The following is a 19236-nucleotide window of genomic DNA, read 5'->3' on the forward strand; positions in this document are numbered from 1 at the left end:
CACATTTAAAGGACTTCAATAGCGACCACCAGAATGCTGTTAAGATGCCCTGTCACTGGAGATTGTCACTGCATGTCATATAAGTAGTTAGACAGAGGTCCCCATGTTACTTCTATAAATACAAAATAAATACAAACTAATTAAATAGAAATAGATTTGGGGTTAAAAATAAAACAACAAGTTCCCCTTTCTTGCTACGAAATAAGGGGCATTTGGGACGGACATCTGCTGCTGTCCGTCCTTGTCGTTTCCTGCGGGAACGCACTGCGGACTGCATTGAGGTGTATGGAAGCGTTCATCTCAATGTGTTAAAAGTCGATTGGCAAAACGCCGCAGTCAATCGTATTTTCCGAGACGTTGGATGTAGCTTGTAGCAGCGGTGTTAGTGGTTCTATAACCCCCATAGAGGCTCAATATGTGACGCAGCGAAGAATCGAAGGGAAACGATGCCAAACGGTTTTCTGCTCAGTAGCAGAAAACCATGTAAGCACGCAGAAATGAGCCACTGGCATCCGCCTGTGTGAAATGGCTCTAAGAAGTGATGGTCTGGAGTTCTGACATCACCTATTTGCCTAGGCACCAGAGGGAGTCCTGAGAGGAAGTTCAGGAGAGCAGAAGGTGTGGGGTTCACCAAACTAAAGACTGCAGGCGCTGGGACATAGCTACAGAGCCCCAGTGCAAATCTTACACTGCGCCCCCCTTTCAAAGCACATATACAGGCAGTGGTGTAACTATAGCCCACCGCAGCTACTGCAATGGCGGGCAGGGGCCCATGGGCAGTCCCTTACCTATTATGCAAAATGCACAGCGGAAGACTTACTATACATTACCTACTCCTGGCGATCGCATCTCCTCCACTTCCTGGTTAGTTAGCAAGCGCTGTCTAGCCAGCCAATCATCAGTGCCCGTATTCTGATTGGCTGGCTGCTCGGCACCTGTTAACCAACCAGGTAATGTATAATGAGGCTTAATTTCACTGTGCACTCTGCACTAGGTACAAGAGAATTATTTTCTTTTCAACAATACCAGTTTCACCTGAAACCAGCATGCAGCTAATAAGGTCAGACATGAATGAGAAATATATGATCTGCACGCTTGTTAAGGTCCAAGACTAAAGCTAGAAACACAATTAGCAGGAACGCTAGCGTAGCGGAAAATGCACTGTTTTTACCGCTAATGGAAGTCTGAGTCGCATGAAAAAATGCAGTTCTTTTCCGTTAGCCGGGCGCATCCACTAGGTGGCGATAAAACTCCAGAGTTACAGCTTTCCCCAATATCCATGGCGGCCGGGAGGGGGAATAGTAATTAACGCCACCTGGTGGTTGCGCCCGGCTAACGGAATAGTACCAAAAATGCATATAAAAAAAACGCATATGCGTTTTCAAACATGCGTTTTTAAAACCGCTGGTTTTGTTGCATAATATTCAAAAACGCATAAAAAAAATATCACATAATAAAAGTCAATGAGAACGCAATGTATTGCGTTTTTCATGTGTTTTTATATGCTTTTTTATTGCTCTGTGATGTATTTCCACTTCCTGTTGTCTTCCTAGTGATTGGCATAAAAACGCAATGTAAAAACGCATGGAAAATGCATAGCAAACGCATATGCATTTTGTATATGTTAATCGCAAAAGCATGCAAAACACTTGAAAAACGCAAATGAGGCAAAAAAAAACACGAAAACCAACGCACTAAAAGGGCACACACAAAAAAATGCATGTGACCTAAAACTCAACCTTTTTCCGCACACTCATGTGTGTACCCAGCATAAAAGTATTAGAGGCAGAGGATCGGTAGGACAGCCAAGTAATGTTCATTGTTTAAAAGGAGATTAACATGGAAGCCTCCATATCCCCCTCAGTTTAAGCGTTCTTTGATTTCTATGTCTCTCACTGGAGCAAAAGGGCCTCTAATATTATTATTTGTAGTATTCATACAGGTGAATTTCGAAAAGTTAGAATATTGTGCAAAAGTCCATTTATTTCAGTAATTCAACTTAAAGTGAAACGAATATATGGAACAGGAACCCTTTGCAGGTGTTTTGGATGAATTAGCTGATTAGAGTCCGACACTCGGAGCCTAGAATATTGGACCAGCACACAAACCAGGCAACTGGCATTGTTTATTAGAGAATGAAGATGGCAACTTCCATATTCCTCTCACTTCAGGTTCCGTTTAAAGTGTACTAGAGATGCCATAAAATATACATATTTGGGGCGTCCTCCAGCACCTCCGGCATAATCACTCCCACAGCGTCCTCTTCTGGCTCCCCGTTCGCCTGCAACTGGCCCTGAAAAATCCTCCCGTTGGCGCAGGAGCAGTCCGGCCAGGCGCCCTCCCCTATCTCGCTCCCATCGCTGGGGGCGTGCCGCGCCTGTGCAGTTGTACTGCCCAGGCGCAGAATGCTCAAGGTGACGTGAACGCGGTGGGGCTGCGCATGCACAGTTGGCCCCGGATTGGAGAATTTTACAGGGCCAATTGCGGAGAAACAGAGAGTTACAAGAGGACGCAGTGGAGCGATCAGGCCAGAGGGGGCTGAAGGAAGCCCCAGGAATGTATATTTTACTCCTAATCCCCCTTCTCAGGTTCCATTTAAAGTAAGCCCAGCCCCGTTTCTATGGGCGTGCAAAGAGTGCGATCGCTCGGGGCGCCAGATTGAGCGGCAGGGAGGGGGGGCACGGGCATAGCGGTAACAAATCACCTTCTGCCGCCGACCCCCTGCAGCCTCTATTTTCTTCCTGTCCCAGGCGTCCACCACGTTGGAAACAGCGCCTCCCTGTGATGACGTGACCGCATGTCATCACAGGGGGCGCTATTACCAATGCGAGCGGCGCCTGGACAGAAAGAAGATAGAGTTTGAGGGGGATCGGCGGCAGAAGGCAAGTTGTAAAAGCTATGCCCACTTCCTCCGCGGCTGTGCTTACTCGGGGCACCTACCTATCTAACCTATACCAGGGGCACCTTCCTATCTGACCTATACCGGAGGCACCTACCTATCTGACCTATACTGGAGGCACCTACCTATCTGACCTATACTGGAGGCACCTACCTATCTGACCTATACTGGAGGCACCTACCTATCTGACCTATACTGGAGGCACCTACCTATCTGACCTATACTGGAGGCACCTACCTATCTGACCCATACTCGGGGCACCTACCTATCTAACCTATACCGGGGGCACCTTCCTATCTGACCTATACCGGCGGCACCTACCTATCTGACCTATACTGGAGGCACCTACCTATCTGACCTATACTGGAGGCACCTACCTATCTGACCTATACTGGAGGCACCTACCTATCTGACCTATACTGGAGGCACCTACCTATCTGACCTATACTGGAGGCACCTACCTATCTGACCCATACTCGGGGCACCTACCTATCTAACCTATACTGGGGGCACCTACTTAGCTAACCTATACTGGTGGCAACTATATGGGCTACCCTATACTGGAGGCACCTACCTAGCTAACCTATATTGGGGGCAACTATGCCTGGCTAGTGGCTACCTATACTTTTTACACCCTCGCCCTGGGTGCAATGCAGCCTAGAAACTGCCCTGAGCATGCCAGCCATTATCTGATGATGGCTCTATCCAGTATGATTGTTAATTGACTGTAAAGTAGCCATCATATCACCTTCCAGCATTAGATTTCAATCAGATTTCAGCACAAATCTGTTGAAAAATCCAACCTCAATCCACCGCCACGTCCAGCTTTCCACCAATCCATGCAGCACAAAGCTATGCAGATGTTAATCCTTCGCAGCTCCTCTCCAAGCATGATAGATAAAAAAAAATTCAAATGTTTTTCCCGATCAGTTTTGGCTTTGAATGAGAGCTGCTGCCTGGCACAAGCGCACACCACGGCTGGAGAGCAGTCAGATGGTATCTGCCCAGTGCTGACTGGGCTTCACACATGAAAGAATACAATGCCAGGACAATCCTTATCAGGCAAGCAGCGTGTTCAGTGCGCTAGGAAGAAAGAGGGGTTTTGTCTTGCGCTGGCACTGCCACCTGCCAGCCTTATCTTTATTCTTTGTGGGATAAGAGAGGTTTGGCTGGATGTGGGATTGTAGAGAGATCTCAGATGCCACAGCAAAGCCAAGGTTACCCCTCCTCCACAGCGCGCCTCAGTCTGGGAATAATTACTGTTGTGTGGCTGCTGGAAGCCAGAGCTGCACTACTGCAGGGAATCAATGGCCTCACACAGCGTCATGCTAGGCTGCTGCTTCTGATAAGCTCAGGTGTGGCTTTCCAGGACAGCAATAAGGAGGCACTCCACTCCAAAACAAAACACAAAACCAGTTATCAAATACAGGGGAACCTTGGTTTGCAAACATAATTTCTTCCAGAAACATCCCTGTAATCCAGGGGCGCAACTAGAAAAACAGAAATACGACAGACAAGGGGGCTCCCAGGCTTAGCTTATTACACTCACTTTGACCTCCTCTGATGGAGCAGAACTGGCTCTGTAGACTTGTCCAGCATCACTACAGTACACAGCACTTGGGAAGGGGGTGCAGAGGCTGGGGGCACTGTACACAAGAGCCTGTTGCACACTGAACAGGGACTATCTACAAAACTTTGTATGATTCCTTATCAGTGGCTGAGCAGATGCAGTCAGAACAATTGTGCAGAGTGCAGAAAAAAAACTTTTTCTCTCCGTACCCTTAGTAGCCAGTCTCTCAGGACAGGGAAAAGAAACTTCTCCCCCCCATGGGGCCCCCTGCAGCTTCTGGCCCCCCCTGCGGCTGCATCCCTTGCAGGGTCTATAGTTATGCCCCTGCTGTAATTCAAAATTCATAATTTGTATGTGTAGTACAGCTAAGAAATAGAACATCAGTAGCAAAGAAACATGTCATATTGTTTCCAATACAAGAAGGAGTTAAGAAATTTCAGTTGCTATCTATGGAAAAGAGTTTATTTGAGCTCTCCACCAAGCTTGGTTGGCTACAGTGCTGTTTTCTGAAACACTTATCTCAACCTGTCTCTCGCTGTTTCTTGTTTGTTTTATGGGTTTTCCTCCAGGAAGTTCAAAGAGTCATTAGCTCTGCTCCGTTTCATCATTTAAAATACAGAGTGTAGTGAATTCACTGCCTTAAGCTGCTCGTGGAAGAGGCCTACATTTCCCAGAATTACAGTAGCAAATGTGGCTGAAGGTAGTGGAAAAAAGCAGTGAGGATGAAGGAGAGTGGGAATGGTTTGCAAATTTGTTCCATGAGCTGAACAGCTCACCCCCCATCAATAGGTTTATGCAGAACAGTTTGGCGGGCCCTTGTGTTCATTGAATTGTCAATTGAAAACAGTGAGATTTCAAGATCTCAGTTTCAGGAGAACTGGGATCTATCATCCTGGACAAGGCAGAGGAAGAGGCTGGGGCGGCACCAGCTTCTGGGCTTACAGCCCTAAAAGATCTCTATCTAAACTAGGGAGGGGGCTACCTAAAACTGGGGGCTCATCTGGCTATGTAACATGGGGGCCTACCTGATACTGGGGTCGGATGTGGCTTTCTAACATGGGGATGGGGGCTACCTAATACTGGTGGTACATCTGGCTGGCTAAACTGTGGCGTTGGGTCTACTTTATACTGGGGACTTAACTGGCCATCTAACATGGGGGGTCTACAGTACCTAATACTGAGGGTAAATCTGGCTACCTATACTGGGGTGTGGGGTATCTACCTAATACTCGGGCAGGGCCGGTTCAAGTAACAATTGGGCCTTAGGGCAAAATTAGCCAGGGGGCCCCCCAGACATCCCTGACCAAAAAGCGTCATTAACCTCCTTAGCGGTATGGACGAGCTCAGCTCGTCCATTACCGCCGGAGGCTGCCGGACGATTTTCTTCAAATAAAAAGGTGCACACGCAGCCGGCACTTTGCCAGCCGCGTGTGCTACCTGATCGCCGCCGCTCTGCGGCGATCCGCCGCGAGCAGCGGCGAAAGAGGGTCCCCCCAACCGCCCGAGCCCTGCGCAGCCGGACCAATCAGTTCCGGCCAGCGCTAAGGGCTGGATCGGAGGCGGCTGACGTCAGGACGTCGGCTGGCGTCCATGACGTCACTCCGCTCGTCGCCATGGCGACGAGGAAAGCAAAACAAGGAGGGCCGCTCATTGCGGCCCTTCTTGTTACTTCTGATCGCCGGAGGCGATCAGAAGTATGCGTCAGGAGCGCCCTCTAGTGGGCTTTCATGCAGCCAACTGAAAGTTGGCTGCATGTAATAGATTTTTTTTAATGAAAAAAAAAAAAACCTCCCGCAGCCGCCCTGGCGATCTTAATAGAACGCCAGGGTGGTTAAAGGCCCGTTGTTGCAGCCAAATTTCCCTCCTGGGTACCTGAGTTGGCTGCTGACCCTCCCCCAATCACCTCCCAACTTAACAGACTCTGCAGAGTCCCTGGGGAGCAACAGTTAAGATGGAGGAGGGACACCTTGGGGGCCCCTACAGGCTCTGGGGCCCTGGGGCAATTGCCCATTTTTTCCTATGGTAGCTCTGGCCCTGTACTTGGGGCAGATCCGGCAATCTAACATCCCGGGGTGGGGGGGGGGTGTTACCTAATACTGGGTGCACGTCTGGTTACCTATACTGTCTGGGGGTATCTACCTGATACTTGGGGCATATCCGGCCATCTAACATCCCACAGGAGGGGGCTACCTAATACTGGGGGCACATCTGGTTACCTATGCTGGGGCAGCTGCAGGCAAGCACAATTGTGTGGCATATTTTTAGATTCTGGAAATTTTGAATTTAGAAACTTCAGTTTGGGGTTTAGTCAGATTTTAACAAACTGTCTCTTGGTAATGCTTCCCCCTCAGTGTGGGCGACAAGCCAGAGAAACCGCCCTCACTTACGGCACACGCTGCTTGACGCTAGTTTATATTAATCTGCAGAACAAGTTCTGCCTGTACATTACATTGTATTATGCATTATTACACATGCAGAGCTGTAATCCCACTAGTAATGATTTTGTATTGGTGCTGCATGTATTGTTAGTCACTTTTCCCCCTGGCATAAACTCTTTTATAAGTGAATTGGATGGGTGTAGCACTCTATTCCCCTACAGTATAGAGCGGGCGTGGCCATTTATGTAACTTATACATCGCTTGCAGCCTCTCTGCCAAGCCTGCTCCATTTTCACACGTAAAAGGGAGAGTTCTGTGGTATATCGCTGATGCTGCAAACCTGATTTATGCTGACTTATTTAAAGCACACTTAAAGTGAGAGGGATATGGAGGCTGCCATATGTACTTACTTTTAGGCCACTTTTACACTTGCATTGCAAATGCACGCTGCGTTGCCCTGTTTAAAGGTCCGTACACACGCCATACTTCCGCAAACGACAGGTCCGCCAGACCCTCCTGCTGGGCGGACGTTCTGCCGACAGTAGCACGTGTGTACATGCTGTCGGCAGACTGATAAGGCTGTTTATGAAAAATCCGCGAACGAAACATTCAGAAACAGCCTTATCAGTCTGCCGACAGAGCGTACAAGCATGCTACTGTCGGCAGAACGTCCGCCCAGCGGAAGGCTCTGGCGGACCCGTTGTTTGCAGAAGTATGCCGTGTGTACGTGCTTTTACTGCAGAGTAACACAATGGAAATGCGAGGCAATGAGGCCTAGCACACTTACTGCGTTGTGCCGGAAGAGGCCGATCCACTGCCCAAGCGACGCGGGGGCTGTTTGTGTTACCGCCGGACCTCCATGGCGATGGAAGTAATTCAAGTCCATGGGCGATGCATACATTTTAAAAAGGTTGGTGCCGGCGTTGCAACATGTGCGCGGGATGGGAATACGACGGGGATCCCAGTGACGTACTTCCTGTCCAGCAGGCGCCATGCATATTGACTCTGTCGGAATACTCTGCATGCACAGTAGCTCGCTTAAAGCTGAATTATTGCAAATTTCTTCGGTTTTAAAGGATACCTGAGGTGACATGTGACATGATGAGATAGACATGTGTATGTACAATGCCAGGCACACAAATAATTATGCTGTGTTCCTTTTTTTCTTTCTCTGCCTGAAAGAGTTAAACATCAGGTACGTAAGTGGCAGTTCCTGTCTGGGTCAGACTACAGTGTGACCCTCACTGATAAGAAATTACAACTACAAAACACTTTCCTAGCAGAATATGGCTTCTGAGAGCAGGAAAGAGATGAAAAGGGTCAATAGTTCATAGATTTTAGCTCGGGCATACGTCAATGAATGTGTCATTAAATACAATAAAACAATAAAAAATAAAAGTTAAAAAGTGGATTTAAATATAAAATAAAACTGTGGAATATCTTAAAAAGTCATTTTTAGGAGAAGGAGGATAGATACAATTGTTTATATCATTAGTTTATTTTCACATCGGGTGTCCTTTAAAAAAGGGAAATTACACTATCAGAAATTCGAAAAGCTGGCTAGATTTCTTTTTTTTGGGGGGGGGGGGCTTCCCTCTTCTTAGATTAGCATCTCATTTTTCGGGTACACTTTTAAATGTAATAAATATGGCAGCCTTCATCTCACCCTCATCCTGGGTTCCTTTTTATGCACATTATCTGTGCGAACCGCACAACATAACTGTTTATGCACATAAAGTCTTACCACTCAGAAGTAATGGCAATTAAACATACACAACATCTGAGAAGGGGTATATAAAGGTGCATTGTTTTAGCGTGTATGTGGTTTATCTGTTTTTTTTTTTCACTTGATATTTTATGTGTTCTGTATTTAAACAACATTTAAATGGTAAAACTGTGTGTGTGAAAACATTAAACATGTTTGATGCATTAAAATAATGTTCATAAATCCAAATCCATGTGTTACAGCGTATTTTGATTTGTGAATTGACCCCACATGACACGCAAGGCAAGTAGAATAACAGATGCTAGATTATATTTCTAAGAATCCCAGCATAACTGTAGAACTCATGTTTACCTCATGAAATGGGACTTCATTTCAATTCATCTCTCCTCACAGGAAATAGTGCACAATACACTTGCAACGCCCCATGTTACCTAGGTAATGTGGGTTGCGCTATAAGCCCAACCCACACTATGTCAGTGGTATAAGTACCAGCAAAACTGCTACCTGCACACATCTCTCTCTCAGTTTTAGCTTCTTTTAGCCCAATTGCCCTATTGTTATTGTCAGTTCAGGCGCATTTTAAAGTAAAAAAGGTGAGGTTAAACAAAACTAAAAAAAAAAAAAGAGAGCGAAAGAGAGAGAGGGAGAGGAAAGAAGCAAGTCAAAGGCTTTTCTCACTCCATAAAGGACCAGTCACCAGTAAAGTGATGACAGGTATAATTTTAATAGGTTCTATGAGAAAGAGTCATTCCACTAACGTACATGGATCGGAAATAAAAGCAGGATATAAAACTCTCTACTCATTGACTTTCATGAGTCTAGGGCTGTTCTGAAGTCTAATAAGAGGTAAATATATACATAAAAACTTTTATCTCCATAATGCGCACCCCTTTCAGTCATAGTCTTAGTGTACGGATTATACTTAAAGTGGTACCAAACTCAGAATTTCCTCTCTGCTCTAAAACATTAGCCACAGTATGATAACCTTTATGGAGAACAAATATTCATTGCAAATTAAGGAAATCCTAAAGAATTCCTAGAACACCTGAAGTCTTTACAAAGTTTCACTTTTGCAGGGAGCACCCAAAGGGTTAAACCTCAGTGTTCAGTGTATGCCAAAAGTGCCTTGGCAGATCTCACCTGTAGTCTATTCACAGTTGCTGATAGGAGCTAATTGGATACTTTGATTTGAAGCAAAAAACAGAGAAGTGAATTTCTTCAGGAATGATAAAGACTTTCATTGTATGCAGTGCAAAAAAGTTTGGGTCCACTTTAAAGAGGAACTGTAACATCAAAATGTCCCCTGGGGGGTACTCACCTCGGGTGGGGGAAGCCTCAGGATCCTAATGAGGCTTCCCACGCCATCCTCCGTCCCTGCGGGGTCTCGCTGCAGCCCTCCGAACAGCGGCGACGTAAATATTTACCTTCCCGACTCCTGCGCAGGCGCTCTGGTGGCTGTCGGCTTCGAAGTAGGCGGAAATACCCGATCGTTGTCGGGTCTGCTCTACTGCGCAGGCGCAAGTCTCCGGCTGTCTGTGATGCTCATTGCATTGTGGGATATGATGGCTTTTTCCAACTGCCAAGCAAGCAATATCTCTCTCTGTGCATAGAACTCTCAGTAACAAACATTCCATACAGATGACCTGGCAGTACTAAAGATCTCACCACCAGTGATACATTTCAGAATGTAATTCAGGGAAAGGAAAGAATTTACAATGGGCAAACACTGACTAAATAATCTAGTAGACGAATAGTATAAATGAAATTTTGTAAACAATAAGCAATTTGATTCATTATGTTATTTTCACTACACTTCCTCTTTAAGTGTGATTAAAATGACTTAAAATAGCACCTTGACTGTAATATTTACACATTATTGTCCCAGTTTAAAACCTTTACTTCAACCTCCTGGATTTTTCAACATTAGTAAAGGGGAATAGCTGATTATGCAATAACACACAATTTTCATATTTGACGAAGCATATCCTACAAAATGGTCTACAGAAACGTCACATGACCTGGACATCTCTGCACAAAGAGTTGCCATGAAAGCACAGACCCATCATGTGACCATGACCACCTCCACCCTCCCCTGGAGCATAGGAAAGACACAAGCAGGGTCAGCTCTGTGCTTAGAGGGAAATACCAGCTCATGATGATGGCATGGGGAGGAGTTTAGATGTCTTAAAGAGGAACTTCAGCCTAAACAAACATACTGTCATTAAGTTACATTAGTTTTGTGAATTAAAATAGATAGGTAATATAATCTCTTACCCACTCTGTTTTAAAAGGACAGGCAAATGTTTGATTTCATGAGGGCAGCCATCTTTTTGGTTGAAAGGAGGTGACAGGGAGAATGAGACACAGTTCCAACTGTCCTGTGTGCTGATCACCCCTCCCAGTTGCTAGGCAACATGAACAACAACATAGGAAATCCCATCATGCTTTGCACAGCATCAGGGGAAAAAAAGCCCGGGCAGTTTTCTTTGATGGGTGGAGCTTAGCTAAAAATACAGCTAAAAATGATGCTTGGGTAAGAAAAACAAAGTTCTGATGCTGTGAAACTGTTAAAGAAACACCGAGCCTTTTCAGTGCTGCTGAGTAGATTTTTAGTCCGGAGGTTCACTTTAAGGTAATTGTACACGCTCGTCGTGTGAGGTCTCATGTTCCCACTGGCCAGAAGATGGATCGTGGAACTTTCGTCATCAGGGAGACGTCGCTGGATCCATCTTCCTCCATCGGGTGGTGAGTATTTAGCTTTAGATCTCTGGACAAAGATAAGAAGCCTGGCTTGCTGACAAAGCACCATTTCAAATGTACTAACGGACACATGGAGTGCAGTTTGTCTTGCACTTGTTCTGCAGAACTCCACAGAAGTTACATTGGAGAAAGTTGCATTTGATACAGTAACAGCAGCACTAGAGACACAGAAACTAAACTTGTTGGATGTGCCCCAAGAATCACAAATCCACCGGTGCAAACTAAGGACTGTGTAATGTTACAGAAAACATACAAGTAAAGTGTGTTAGTCAAGGAGCAGAAATGCAGACATCAAACCAACCAACGTACGGTTCTGACAGCTCTGTAGAACAGGGACGGATCTAGGGGGGGGGGGGCGAGCGGGTATCTTGCCCCAGGCGCAGTTTGTTGAATTCTTAAAAAGGCGGCAAAATGAATGGCAGTTTGGGCGCCAAAACCTGACCTTGCCCCAGGCGCAACTTGGTCTTGCTCCGTCCCTGCTGTAGAATGTCTAAAGAAGAAACTTAACGTTTCGAAAGCTTTACAATAGAAAGCTTGCAATAAACCATGTACAGTTAGTCATTAAGGCCTCTTTCCCACCAAGACGTTCCGTTTTAGGTAACGTTATGGTCGCGCTGCGTAATATGTTGGCGCTTTATAAATACAATAAATAAATAACGTGCCCCTAACGCAACGCCTGGTGGTGTTGGAGGAGGACGCCAGAGTGAGCTGCGTTATGCAGCTCTTTGTACGCACTGCGCAGTTCCGATGACGTGGTCTCCGTGGCGCTGATTGGCTGGCGGGACCACGTGATGCGGAGTGTTCCACTCCACATCACGTGGTCCCGCCAGCCAATCAGCGGCCGCTCCAGGAAGACAACACTGCAAGTGCAGTGAATATTAAGTAGCCATGTGCCTGGCTACATTAGCGGACTCTCCCCGCCTCCTCTCCAGCAGCATATATTAAAAAAAAAAAAAAACATTACTGAGCATGTGCACACAGTCTAATGCGGCTAAAGCCGCATATAACGTACTGCATGCTGCACTTTCCCAGAACGTGCAGCGTTACAATGTAAGGCAACGTGGGCACTGTGAACAGCCCATTGATTTTTCATTACTGTGCGTTACTCTGCGTTACAGGCTGCTCTAACGTGGGACTTTAACGTCTCACTGTGAAAGCAGCCTAAAGGTATCACCGGAATCGACGTTTGTTGGTTTGAGGTCTGCAGAAAACACTGATATCTTGTATTACCATCCTGCAGATTAGTCTTTGCATTTGCAAGCATAGTACAATAAAAATGCTTTTTGTATTAGAGAGGACATGTAGCGATGCTGTTTCTACTGCCTTTGTCTAATAAATGCGTGTATGAAATAGGGGCGCATGAAAAATGGCCGCTTGTTTTTGTTAATAAAATTACTATAAAAAATTCTACATGCAAATGTATGCACATTTTCAAGCTGCATAATTTTGGATGACCATTATTTTTATTTAATTTATTCAAGTATTTATATAGAGCCGACATATTACGCAGCACTAGTGTACAGAGGATATATTGTCTTGTCACTAACTCTCCCTCAGAAGGGCTTACTATCTAGTCCCTACCATAGTCATATGTCTATGTATGTATTGTGTAGTGCATGCATCATAGTCTAGGGCCAATTTTTAGGGGGAAGCCAATTAACGTATCTGTATTTTATTGGGAATGTTGGAGGAAACCCGAGTGCCCGGGGGAAACCCACACAGACACGGGGAGAACATTATAAACTCCTTGCAGATGTTGACCTGGCTGGTATTCGATCTGGGGACCCAGCGCTGCAAGACGAGAGCGCTAACCACTACGCCACCATGCTGCCCAGACTACGAGGTTTTTCCCTCCATAGTACTACTGGAACATGTTACAGAGATGAATTCCATCACCCCACCTAATCCTGTAGCAACAGACTCCTTGCAGTGGTTATTCAATGCCTATTGTTAACAGAAAGTAATACCGGAGGGAACGAGGAGGGACGTCAGCTCCGGACATCTGCCGGAAATGCTTAACCTTAGCCTTACAGGAAGTGTATGCAGCCCGCTGTCAGCAGCTGGTTATCACTTTCCTGGAGAACCTCTTTGAAGGTGCGCAGAGGTCATATACGCATCACTGGCATCTACTGCCTGGCTGTCAGTCTGGTATCAAATGTGTGCACTCCATTTTTTACACTCCACATTTTCCAATTCTCGTTAGACTGAAGTCCACTAAGGATTGGCTGTAGCGGTGCGGCCCTGGGGAGACCTGATGGCCCAGCAACCGACTCAGGGCCCTGTGGCAACTGCCTAGGTTTCCCACATTGTAGCTTTGGCCCTAGAGTCAGGGGCGTAACTAGGGGGCCCCCCCAACTACTAAATCTCTCTTCCTCCCATACAGGGGACTATACAACAGATCAGGAGGTATTGTGGCTACACTTGTTATGGGTGTGAAGATCATGATGGCCACACTTGTTTTATGACCCCTGTGAGATGGGCCCCAAGGCTGTGAAGGGCACCAAGGGAAGGCAAGAGAAAGGGTGTGAACATTTTGCTGGGACCCCATGAATTGTAGATACGCCACTGGCGGTTGGATTCATATCCAAGAAGTACGTAGCACCTTAAACCCTTTGTCAATCAGGGATGGATTTTCCACTAGGCCTGGTAGACCAGATGTGAGAAGAATGCCATGATTGCTCTATCTTGGCCTGTTACCCATGCAAGGTGGTGCAAGGACTTGTAGCAAAGAAGCATTATTACCTTCTCTCACAGACCAAGTCTTCCCCTCATCTGTCAATCCCATCTTCTCCTGCTCTCCACTCATTCATGCCTAGGTTCAGCGGCATGCGACTATGATGGTCACATTACCAGTGTCAGGACTCCGGATGCATGGAGGAGAGAGGATGGGATTAGCAGCCAAATAGCAGAAGACTGGAGCGATCATAAAGGGCGAGTATATACTTTACTATGGAAAAGCAAGGACCCCCTTTTCTCTTTGTCTGTTGCTTTTCCACAATGATCAGTCTCGGCACAAATGACTTTTGGACAGCAGATGCGTTGCCATTGAATGGTAATGCTTCCACAACCAAGTGCAGTGGACACCACCATGGACTGCCAGAGTGCAGTCTGAGCATTAGGCCTCGTTCACACTGAATGCACAGCCCACACAACTCAGTGAGCCTGTTCCAAACTCTGCATTAATGTGTTGTCTGCAGTGCATTCTAGATAAAGTATATGTGGAAACACACATGTATCATACAAGCCTACCAGGCTATGTAATAACATGTGGATCATAATGCAGGCATTATCCATTGCATTACGGGCACGGGTATGCAACCGGCACGTGTACCTAACTGGCTTAATGTGAACAAGTCCTAAATGCACAAAAAAAGCTGGAGTTCTAAAAGGAAACTGAATACATGAAGCATAAAGGTAACATTTCTGGAATAGCTGATTTTATGTGTTGCCGGAAGAAAAGACTGTACAGCAGGCTGAACATGCCAGTTATGAGGACTAGTGGCACAGGTTCAAGGTAACCAGTCAGGTGCCTGCAAAAGAAACTGTTAGTAGTAGGGGAAATGATTAACTTGTACAGAAATACAGGCTTCCAGTTCAAACCTGTCTGAATTTTTATGTAAACTGGAAAATACAAATACTGTAAGGAACGATACATGTAAAAGTTGTATTGGAATACACCATGAAGAAGGGCTCCGCCTGAAACATATAGTGTGTGTGTCCACTAAGCTCCAATACAGCTTGTTGCTGCTGTCCTTATTTTGTGATTGTCGATCGGGATTACAGGAGTGGTGTACCTGATGGATGCTGGTCACCGGCTGGTCAGACATTTGCCGCTTCTGTACCCAATGGTCAGGAGCTCTGCTTTAATTTGGCCCTAGGCAAGATAGCAGTCTTTGCTCCCCGCCAATGGTCACCTGGCTTTTTTTTAGTAAGCTTTGGTGGGAGCTAGCAATGCATCCACCAGGCCCTTAGATTCTCTCCAAGCCCTAGACAGCTGCATAGGTTTGCTGTGTGATAGCCAAGGACGAGCACAATTTCATTGTGCCTGAGCAAGTTTGGTCCACACAGGCCCAAGAAGAGGGAAACGCTTGTGCATAGATGAAAAAAAAAAAACAACAAAACTGCACAAGTGGCTTTATGCTACTGCACAGGGGGTACCCTACTGCCACCTACTGCAGCTTGCACTCATATACTGAAGCGCGGCTGCTGGAACACATTCAAGCTCTTGTCGAATATGTTTGAAGGGTCACAGCGCTGGATTTGTGCAGTTGAGGAGGATGGCAGAAGCCTCTGGATTTTCTAGAGGCTTCCCACTACTGAGTTAAGTATAACTTTGACCTTTTTTCCCCCTCATAGGTACCCTTCAAAAGGAAAACTGCAAAGTGCAATACATTCTCAGTAGCATTATGTCTGGTACACACCATGCAATCGTCAAAGTGATTATTTCCAGCAGGTCCAATCTTATTTCCGATCGGTTTTGAAAATCGATCAGAAAAACAATTGAAAAACAGATTGGACCGGTTGGAAATAAATAACTTCGACCTGTCTATCTGATGGGAAATTACATGGTGTGTACCAGGCATTAAACATTCCCTCTAGCCAGCTGGCCAGCACACCTGTGTGAAAGAATCAGAGATTGCCAAATAGGCCGATTGTTTGCTTTAAGGCCCATACTCACGAGTGACATTTGTCGCCGCAACACGCGGCGCGTGCGTGTTGCGGCGACAGGTCGCCCGTGAGTATGGGCCGCCGCACGCGCGCGCACCCCGAACTGTCGCCCGTCGCTCATGTCGCCAGGCGATTGAAACTTTCAATCGCATGGCGACAGTCGCCGCTGCCCCCCCGCCGCAACTGTCGCTAGTCCGCGTGAGTACGCGGACTAGCGACAGCAACCTCCATGTAGGTACATGGAGCTTCCGGCGGGGGGAGGAGGAACGTCAGCGACAGCTTCCGCCTTGCCGCTGGTCCCTCTTCCGCGTGTGTACGCGGAGGGACCTGGCGAGAAGCTGTCGCCGGCCTGTCGCCCACACGCTCACGTGTGCTGGCGACAGGCCACATTTCTCGCCCGTGAGTATGGGCCTTTACAGCGGCAAGGACAAGTTATCTTCAAACACAGCAGAAGCTGCCTTCTGCCCGCTTACAGCAGAGAATGTAAATAACCCTCAGCCTGACTCTCTCCATGCTACACAGCACTTTACAATAACCTCCAGTCTGAAACTCTCTCCATGCTACACAGCACTTTACCGTAACTTTCAGTCTGAAACTCTCTCCATGCTACACAGCACTTTACAATAACCCACAGTCTGAAACTCTCTCCATGCTACACAGCACTTTACAATAACTTCCAGTCTGAAACTCTCTCCATGCTACACAGCACTTTACAATAACCCACAGTCTGAAACTCTCTCCATGCTACACAGCACTTTACAACAACCTCCAGTCTGAAACTCTCTCCATGATACACAGCACTTTACAATGTAGACACTGGTTAGTGTGTGGGAAGGGCTAGATGCTTTTTTACGCACCAAGCAGGGAGAAGAAGATGCAACTCTGCTGAGCTGCAGTGCTGACCACAAAGAGTTAACCTTTCACTAGCAGAAGAAGGTGGGGCAAGGTAACCTGTGTTTATATAGAGAGAAACTAGTTAGTGCTAAGGCTAAATAAGAGGGTGTTTTTTTTTTTCCTTAAAAAATGTCTAGTACTATACCCAGTAAATATGACCTCATAAGAAATAACTAGCCATTGTCTTCTTATTTCATAATAATTCATGTGATAAATGTAATGGCTGCCCAACCACATTTCCATTTCAATCTGTAATCGGTCATATGTTCCTCATGTGGCCAAATAATTTAGCTTCTTTTACTATCACAGAAATAGTAGACTGTGTGCAAGTCTTCCCTAAATTCTTTACAATAACCCATAGTCTGAAACTCTCTCCGTGCTACACAGCACTTTACAATAACCCATAGTCTGAAACTCTCTCCATGCTACACAGCACTTTACAATAACCCATAGTCTGAAACTCTCTCCATGCTACACAGCACAGTACAATAACCTCCAGTCTGAAACCCTCTCCATGCTACACAGCACTTTACAATGTAGACACTGGTTAGTGTGTGGGAAGGGCTAGATGTTTTTTTACGCACCAAGCAGGGAGAAGAAGATGCAACTCTGCTGAGCTGCAGTGCTGACCACAAAGAGTTAACCTTTCACTAGCAGAAGAAGGCGGTGTTTATATAGAGAGAAACTAGTTAGTGCTAAGGCTAAATAAGAGGGTGTGTTTTTTTCTTAAAAAATGTCTAGTACTATACCCAGTAAATATGACCTCATAAGAAATAACTAGCCATTGTTTTCTTATTTCATAATAATTCATGTGATAAATGTAATGGCTGCCCAATCACATTTCCATTTCAATCTGTAAATCGGTCATATGTTCTAAATTCTTTACAATAACCCATAGTCTGAAACTCTCTCCGTGCTACACAGCACTGTACAATAACCTCCAGTCTGAAACCCTCTCCATGCTACACAGCACTGTACAATAACCTCCAGTCTGAAACCCTCTCCATGCTAAATTCAACACACACAAGCAATAGAACACAGCAGTACATGCATCCAGCTACATTTGAAATTGGTCAGCAGGTGCTCGTCAGCCAATCAGGATGCACTGTCATACACCCTTTACCTGCCATACCACATACCGCAGGTAAAGGGTGTATGACAGTGCATCCTGATTGGCTGACGAGCACCTGCTGACCAATTTCAAATGTAGCTGGATGCATGTACTGCTGTGTTCTATTGCTTGTGTGTGTTGAATTTAGCATTCAGTATGGAGGCAGTGTTGGTGGGTTTTCTGGATGTGAGAGGTCCAGAGCCTGGGTGTGAGAGGTCCAGGCCCACCTGCACTCCCCTCCAGGTATCACGTGTTGGCCTTGGGGCCCCGGCCAGTGAGAGAGGTCCGGGGCCCCTAGCCATCGTGTGAACCAATCGTGTGTTTTTAAACCCTCTCCATGCTACACAGCACTGTACAATAACCTCCAGTCTGAAACCCTCTCCATGCTACACAGCACTGTACAATAACCTCCAGTCTGAAACCCTCTCCATGCTACACAGCACTTTACAATAACCTCCAGTCTGAAACCCTCTCCATGCTACACAGCACTTTACAATAACCTCCAGTCTGAAACCCTCTCCATGCTACACAGCACTTTACAATAACCTCCAGTCTGAAACTCTCTCCTTGATACACAGCATTTTACAGAGTTATATAGTTGGATAGGTTGAAAAAAAAAATCTGTCCATCAAGTTCAGCCAGCTTTGTGTGCAGCGAGAGACGCGCAGAGCCCCTGAGCTGTCACCAGAGCTGAAAGTAAGGCAATCTCTAACTGGCATTCAGCTTGCTAGATTATTTGGAATGTATAAGGATGATTTGTAAAGTACTGGTCCTTGCCAAGAAAGCCTGCGATTTTCCACATACATGATTATGCGTTTGTAATTCTTGGATTTTACTGCGTTGCATTGGAAGTTCCTGATTTGCCGCTGATCCGGTGGAAATTCAACAGCACATTACTGGCCGACTTCCACAGAGATGCAGTGGTGGCGGAAGAAATGCAAGTCAATGGGCGACACATACTTTGTAAAACCCGGGAATCCCAGTGACGTACTTCCTGTCCAGCAGGAAATACGTCACTGGATGACGAGGGGTGTGCGGAGGGGCGGTGCTATGAATATGACCTCGTCGGTGCACTCTGCTGCAGGGTCATGTGTTACTCATTTTGTGCGTTGCAATGTGGTGGGGGATCCCACATTTCAAGTGTAAAATCGGCCTAAAGAGGAACTGTAGTGAAAATAACAATGAATAAAATAGCTTTTTTTTTTTTACATTGATACATAATTTAGTCAG

At 46.1% G+C, this 19236-nt stretch overlaps 1 protein-coding gene across 4 annotated transcripts in view; it reads right to left on the bottom strand.

The window, feature by feature from the left end:
* The window catches only part of PRRG2 (proline rich and Gla domain 2), a 71625-nt gene that overhangs the window by 33864 nt on the left and 18525 nt on the right, over positions 1-19236 (bottom strand). Inside the window, exon 1 of one of the 4 annotated variants that reach the window (XM_068241394.1) lies at positions 8925-9000. The exons of the other annotated variants lie outside the window; for them this stretch is intronic. The gene's annotated coding sequence lies outside the window, so the exon portion shown is untranslated. Of the gene's footprint in view, positions 1-8924; positions 9001-19236 lie in introns of those variants that run through there. 4 annotated transcript variants of the gene reach the window in all.

The sequence above is a fragment of the Hyperolius riggenbachi genome, chromosome 6, assembly GCF_040937935.1.
Source record: "Hyperolius riggenbachi isolate aHypRig1 chromosome 6, aHypRig1.pri, whole genome shotgun sequence".
NCBI classification, from domain to species: domain Eukaryota; kingdom Metazoa; phylum Chordata; class Amphibia; order Anura; family Hyperoliidae; genus Hyperolius; species Hyperolius riggenbachi.